This window comes from Macaca nemestrina, chromosome 8, assembly GCF_043159975.1.
Source record: "Macaca nemestrina isolate mMacNem1 chromosome 8, mMacNem.hap1, whole genome shotgun sequence".
NCBI classification, from domain to species: Eukaryota; Metazoa; Chordata; class Mammalia; order Primates; family Cercopithecidae; genus Macaca; species Macaca nemestrina.
In genome coordinates this window covers 130965320-130972202 of record NC_092132.1, presented here as the reverse complement: position 1 = coordinate 130972202, position 6883 = coordinate 130965320, and the positions used below count along the sequence as shown (strand labels likewise).

Here is a 6883-nt window from a genome sequence, read left to right as displayed (position 1 = left end):
TAGGAATTCTTCGTGTTCATTTTATAATTGAGAACCAGACTCAGAGATGGTAAGTAATTTTTCCAAGGACACACAGCCAGGTAGTAGGTGGTAAATGAGGAGTTCTGACTTCAAAGTTTACCTTTCCCACAAACTTTAAACTTTTCTACTATTCCCTGCTTCCTCCTCAATCAATTAAACAAATATTTACTATATTTTTTCTCCAGAATATATAAATATTTCTACATTTATAGTTATATATTGACTTATAACATATGTTATAAAAAGTGTAGAAGTCGTAAGTGTCCAGTTCAATGCATTTCCACAAAGTGAACACACCAAGTTAAAAAACCCAGAATATGACCAGAATCCCACAAGGTTTCTCACGCTTCCCTGCAGCCACAAGGGTAATGACTGTGCTGGTTTCTAACACTACCAATTAGCTTTTTTTGTTCTTGAACTGTATGTTAAATGAATCACATTGTCTGCTATTTTGTGTCTGGCTTCTTTTGCTCAACATTGTGTTTGTGATGTTGAACGATGTTGTTGTCCAAAGTTGAGAATCATTCCTGTTGGTTGCTGTGTCACATTGCATTATGTGAACATACCACCATGTATTTATCCATTCTGCTACTGATGAACAGTTGGGTTGTTTCCAGTTTGGGACTATTGTGAATTGTGCTGCTATGAGCATTTCTGTGAACGTCTTTGGGTGCACAAAGTAGGTGTTTCTGGGGTATATATTAGGAGTAGAACTGCTGAGTCATAGGTCATGTGTATATGCAGCTTTACTAGATATTGCCAGACCATTTTCCAAACTGGTTGCATCAGAGCTGGTTAGTTTTAAAAACTGGACTAAAAATACTCTTTCTGATTATGTTCACCAAATGTCCTGATTCTTGAAAATCTGTCCTGAGTAGGCAGATTTCTTGCAGCAAACTGCTACGTAGCATCTTGCTACATAGACAAATTTTATGAATTACCACATTTGGGCTCAATTGAGAAGGATGTGTTTGTTACATCAAGTGGGACTATGGAAATTAACAAAGCAGAATTAAAAACTTCACAGTGTGCATGTGGCTGAATTTTCCCATAGCCTGGAGCTTTGATGTAGGGAAAAGGTACCATCCTGCCCATTCTAGCACAGCCACATTGGGAGTCTCAGATACTGGGGCTCCATCTACCAACACAGTAGCTGAACGGTTCAGCCTGGGAGCCTGAGAGGAGGGGGAAGATCTGGCTGCTCTCTGAGGACACTCCCAGGGTTCCTCTCTGCTACCCAATGTTTCTGAAGGACTATGGAGACAGGCCACCAAGTGGAGATCCTTCGTTAACCCTTCTCTCCCACCTGAGAGACTCTCAGTGCTAACTTCACCCCTGCTTTGGTAGGTGGCAACCTGGTCCCCTTTGCACATCTTTCTCCTGCAAATTCACAATCACTCTGCAATTGCCCCCCAACAGCAGCTGAAACAGAGGTCCAGACTTGAGAGACACATATGACTCAAGTCAGGAGAAACCAGCCAGGCATAATTAGATGCTGTGGACAGAGAAAACGCATGGAACGCAAATGGAAAACCACAGTGGTTGGTGCTTCCAACTGCAAAAGAGCTGCTTCTCACAAGGGCAGCTCTTGGAAGCAGTGGGTTTTACTCAATCCTGATCTGTCTCCAAAGCACATGCTTGCTATTTTTATGAGATATCATCTCCATTCTCCTACAGAGGGGCCTCTTCTCTGCTCAGTCGTCTATTTGAGGCGGGGAAATACAGTGACTTTGCTGCCTGGAGGATCGTGGTCAATGAACTCTCTTATTCATTGCGCATAGAGCTCAGTACAAAACTGTGCAAATGTGGCCATGTGCTAATGTGCTGTGTCAGGTGAAGCTAATCAGAGTGGAGAATTGATGACTATTGATTTTTACAGAGCAGGCATCTGAGATACGACAAATGATAGCAATAAAGGAGTTTTTTTTTTTTTTTTTTTTTTTTTTTTTTTTTTTTTTGAGACGGAGTCTCGCTGTGTCTTCCAGGCTGGAGTGCAGTGGCGTGATCTCGGCTCACTGCAAGCTCCGCCTCCCGGGTTCACGCCATTCTCCCACCTCAGCCTCCCAAGTAGCTGAGACTACAGGCGCCCGCCACCACGCCCGGCTAGTTTTTTGTATTTTTAGTAGAGACGGGGTTTCACCATGTTAGCCAGGATAGTCTCGATCTCCTGACCTCGTGATCCACCCGCCTCGGCCTCCCAAAGTGCTGGGATTACAGGCTTGAGCCACCGCGCCCGGCCAGCAATAAAGGAGTTTTATCAGGCTCTGAGTTTATTTCAAAGGTGAGTAAGTGTATTGAATGACACACCTGGGGTTTTATCTAAGCTCTGCTGCCAACCACTTTTGTGTCCTTGGACATGTTACTTTACCTTGGATCTCTTTTGTCCACCTGTAAAAAGGACTTATAGACTATATCACACTCTAGTTCTCTTCCAGGTCCCCAGCTTTGTAACTCCATGTTGTCCTAAGAAAGGTAGTCCCCTGGCTGGGCACGGTGGCTCACACCTGTAATCCCAGTACTTTGGGTGGATCATTTGAGGTCAGGAGTTTGAGACCAGCTTGGCCAACTTGGTGAAATCCAGCCTCTACTAAAAATACAAAAATTAGCCGGATGTGGTGGCACGTGCCTGTAATCCCAGCTACTTGGGAGGCTGGGGCGGGAGAATCACTTGAACTTGGGAGGCTAAGGTTGCAGTGAGCCGGAATCACACCATTGCACTCCAGCCTGAGCAGCAGAGCAAGACTCCATCTCAAAAAAATAAAAAGAAAAAGAAAAAAGAAAAAAGAAAAGAAAGGTAGCTCCCTAATTTAGTGTTTGTGACATATGCTTTGGAAGAAAAAAAAAGTCACCTTTTTCTCTCTACTCCACAAACTGCTCAGAAGCTCCAGTTCCGAGGTGCAACGTGTTCTTAACTCCCTGGGAATCATGGACGTCTGCAATATTTTCATGCTGTTATTTATATAGGAAGATGAAGCTCTTTTCCAAAGAAACTCTGACTCATTTAATAATATGTACTGTTTATTCGTTGTGTGTATTCAAGGAACTTAGAGTGTAATGGGAGTGCCAAGACATGGCTTCCAGAGTTGCAACATAAAGTGCAAGGTTCTAAGAGCTGTGGAAGAGGCAAGGAAGAGCTCCAGGGTTCCTCTTACTTTTTAGGGGTCAGAGAAGACTTCATGGAAGTTGAGGTGTCTGAGTTGAGAAACGAATGTTGAGCATCATTTCAACAGTGGAGATGTGGAGAGTCTTCCCTTTCAACAGGATATAAGAAGAGACAAGGGCCATAGGTTGAGGGACATGGTTTTGGGGATGACAAGCAAGGTCTGGCTATAATTAGGTGACCCTATGTCGGGGTTTTCCCAGGATAGTCTCAGTTTATACCCTCTGTCCTGGTGGAATTGTTAACAGTGACCCTTTTCATTCTCAAAAAGTGTCCCAGTTTGGATGATAAATTACAGAGTCACCATAGCTATAGACGATGCTGTCTCAGAGGCTGGATCCCGATGTGGCTAATAGGATCTAAGAGTCAAAAAAAGAGAGAGATGACTCTATGCTTGGCTACAGCTTGCTAAAAAGGAGGTAAATGCAAGGGGAAAAAATGGCATTAGAAAGAGTTGGTGGCCTGGCACAGTGGTTCATGCCTGTAATCCCAGCACTTTGGGAGGCTAGGGTGGGCGGATCACTTGAGTTCAGGAGTTTGAGACCAGCCTGGCCAATATGGTGAAACTCCGTCTCTACTAAAAATACAAAAACTAGGCCAGATACAGTGGCTCACGCCTGTAAGCCCAGCACTTTGGGAGGCTGAGGCAGGTGGATCACCTGAGGTCAGGAGTTTGAGACCACCCTGGCCAACATAGTGAAACCCCATCTCTACCAAAATACAAAAATTAGCCAGGCGTGGTGGCAGGTGCCTGTAATCCTAGCTCCTCGGGAGGCTGAGGCATGAGAATCGCTTGAACCCAGGAGGCAGAGGTTGCAGTGAACTGAGATCGCACCACTGCACTCCAGCCTGAGCGACACAGTGAGACTTTGTGTCAAACCCGCCCCCCCAAAACAAACAAACAAAATTAGCTGAGAGTGGTGGCGGGTGCCTGTAATCCCAGCTACTCGGGAGGCTGAGGCAGGAGAATTGCTGGAACCTGGGAGGCGGAGGTTACAGTGAGCTGAGATCACGCCACTGTGCTGGGTAACAGAGCGAGACTCCGTCTTAATAAGAAAGAAAGAAAAAAAAAAAAAAGGAGTTGGTGATTGTTAAAAAAGATTGGAAAGACAGAGCTGGAGGGGTCTGCACACCAGTGAGTCCAATCCAGATAATCATTTCACAGATGAAGGAAGGAGAAAAAGGGATGTTAGGACAGGAACGCAGGCCTCTTGGTGCTCTTGCCTCACTGGACTGAGTTGAATAGTGTCTGTCCCCCGCCTCAATTCATGTCCACCCAGAACCTGTGAATGTGACCTTACTTATAAATACAGTCTTTGCAGATGTAATCAAGTTAAGACAAGGTCATACTGGATTAGGATAGGCCCTGAATCCAATATGACAGGTATCTTTATAAGAAAAGAGGAGTTGGACAGGCACAGAGACACACAGGGAGGGTGCCTCATGGCAACAGAGGCAGGGGTCTGAGTGATGCATTTACAAGCCAGACCAGAAGCTGGCAACTGGCAGGGGAGCATCCTCCAGGATAGCCTTCAGACAGAGCATAGCCCTGCTGACACCTCCATCTTAGACTGCTGGCCTCCAGAACTGCCAGACAATACATTTCTTTCTTTCTTTCTTTCTTTTTTTTTTTTTTTTTTGAGACAGAGTATTGCTCTGTCGCCCAGACTGAAGTGAAGTGGTGCGATCTTGGCTCACTGCAACCTCCGCCTCCTGGGTTCAAGGGATTCTCCTGCCTCAGCCTTCCAAGTAGCTGCGATTACAGGCATGCGCCACCAGGCCCAGCTAATTTTCGTATTTTTAGTACAGACGGCGGCTTCACCATGTTAGTTTCAGGCTGATCTCGAACCCCTGACCTCATGATCCACCTGCCTCGGCTTCCCAAAGTGCTGGGATTACAGGCGTCAGCCACCGCGCCCGACCACATTTCTGTTGTTTTAAGCCACCTAGTTTGTGGCATTTTGTTAGAGCACTCCTAGGACACAAATATTGTACATTTTTTGAGCTTTAGGTGCGGCAGAATATTCAGGTAGGGCTGCCGGAAGGCACATGAACACGTGGGACTGGAATGTGGAGGAGCTGGGGTTGGTAACTGGGGTGTGGGAATAGGAGAGATGACCAACGGGAGGACAGGACAGCAGCTGCCAGGACGGGAGTTGCAGGGAGGGAGGAAGGAGAGGGAGAGAAGGCAGAGGGCCCCAGGAAAGCGAGCGGAAGTGAGGAGGGGATTCCAGAGGAGGCGGAGGCTGAGAGGTTCGTACTGGGAGGAGCAGCCGATGTGGCTGGCACGCGAAAATTCCTGTAGAAAATTGCAACGGTTAGAAACTGCCACGCAATGGTGGCAGGCGCCTGTAATCCCAGCTGCTCGGGAGGCTGAGGCAGGATAATCACCTGAACCCGGGAGGCGGAGGTTGCCGTGAGCCGAGATTGTGCCACTGCACTCCAGCCAGGCGACAGAGTGAGACTCCGTCTAAAAAAAAAAAAAAAAGGAAAAGAAAAGAAACTGTCACTGCAAAGGGTTAAGTAAAGGGTTAAGGACTGAGTGCATTTTTAGCAGAGAGAGCAGGGAGATTCCTCTCCCCTCTCTGGAGGACTTCAGGATGGAGGAGAGACAGAGGGTACTAGCTTCAGATAAGGATCAGGGAAGAGAGGTTCTATTAGGTGATGGGGCACCAAGTATATTTGTGGAAATAGGCCAGGAGAGGGAAAAATGCAGATGTCAGCTCTTGTGGTGGCCCACCCACATCACGTGGCATGACGATTAGTAGAGTGAAGCAGCAGAGTCGGAGGACGCCAGGGCACAGGCAGGCTCCTGGGAAGCAGATCAACGCTTCTCTCTCAAGTTACTGATTACACCCCAGCTCTGACCCTTGCCAGGCACCACGGGTTGTACAAGGATGCCTGGTAAAGTGAGGCAGCCCTGTGTTCTCCCATCTGATGGCTCCTTCCCATCTCTTCTTTATTTGACTTGGGGTTTGAGAGGGGGGCTAGCTTTTGCCTCCATTTATTCGTCCATCTCATGGGGAGACTCATTTCTGTATGAATCTCAGATAGATTTAGAAACACAGCACTGTCCTAGGGAAAGCAAGGAATCTGAGGCTACAGGACAGGACCTGTATGAGGGAGGGAGGGAGGGACTGTGTGCCCAGAGTCCTTTGAGGCCCTCCCAACATATGTACTCTACTTAAAATTACGCAGGATGTGGATGAGAGTGTATTATAATAAACAGGCCAGGTGCAGTAGCTCACACCTGTAATCCAATGACTTTGGGAAGTTGAGGCAGGAGGATTGCTTGAGTCCAGAAGGTTGAGATCAGCCAGGGCAATATACAGTGAGACCTCGTGTCTACAGAAAAATTAAAAAAATTAGCTAGGTGTGCTGACAAATGCCTGTAGTTCCAGCTACTTGGGAGGCTGAGGCAGGAGGATTGCTTAAGCCCAGGAGTTCAAGGCTGCATGAGCGGTGATCGTACCACTGCACTCCAGCCAGGGTCACAGAGCGAGACTCTGTCTCAAAAACAAACACACAAACACAAACCAGAAAAACCCACAAAACACCAAAGATCAACAAAGCCTGAAAGCACACCACACCACCCGGTGCCCTAGTTGACATAATGCTAGCTGCAGTTGCTTCGTGGCCAGGAGTCTTCTCTCTGGCACAAAGCAGAGGAGTGCTGGGACCCAGGGAGAGACCCAGCACTGG

The 6883-nt window shown here is 47.1% G+C and overlaps 1 long non-coding RNA gene across 1 annotated transcript; it reads right to left on the bottom strand.

Annotated features, from left to right (window-relative positions):
- Nucleotides 1–2875: 2875 nt before the first annotated feature.
- LOC105482059 (uncharacterized) lies at nt 2876–5420 on the bottom strand. The gene is made up of 3 exons (XR_987369.2): nt 5177–5420; nt 3174–3540; nt 2876–2954 (listed from the first exon to the last, which is right to left on the bottom strand). It is a non-coding gene; the product is annotated as an uncharacterized lncRNA (long non-coding RNA).
- Nucleotides 5421–6883: the final 1463 nt, after the last annotated feature.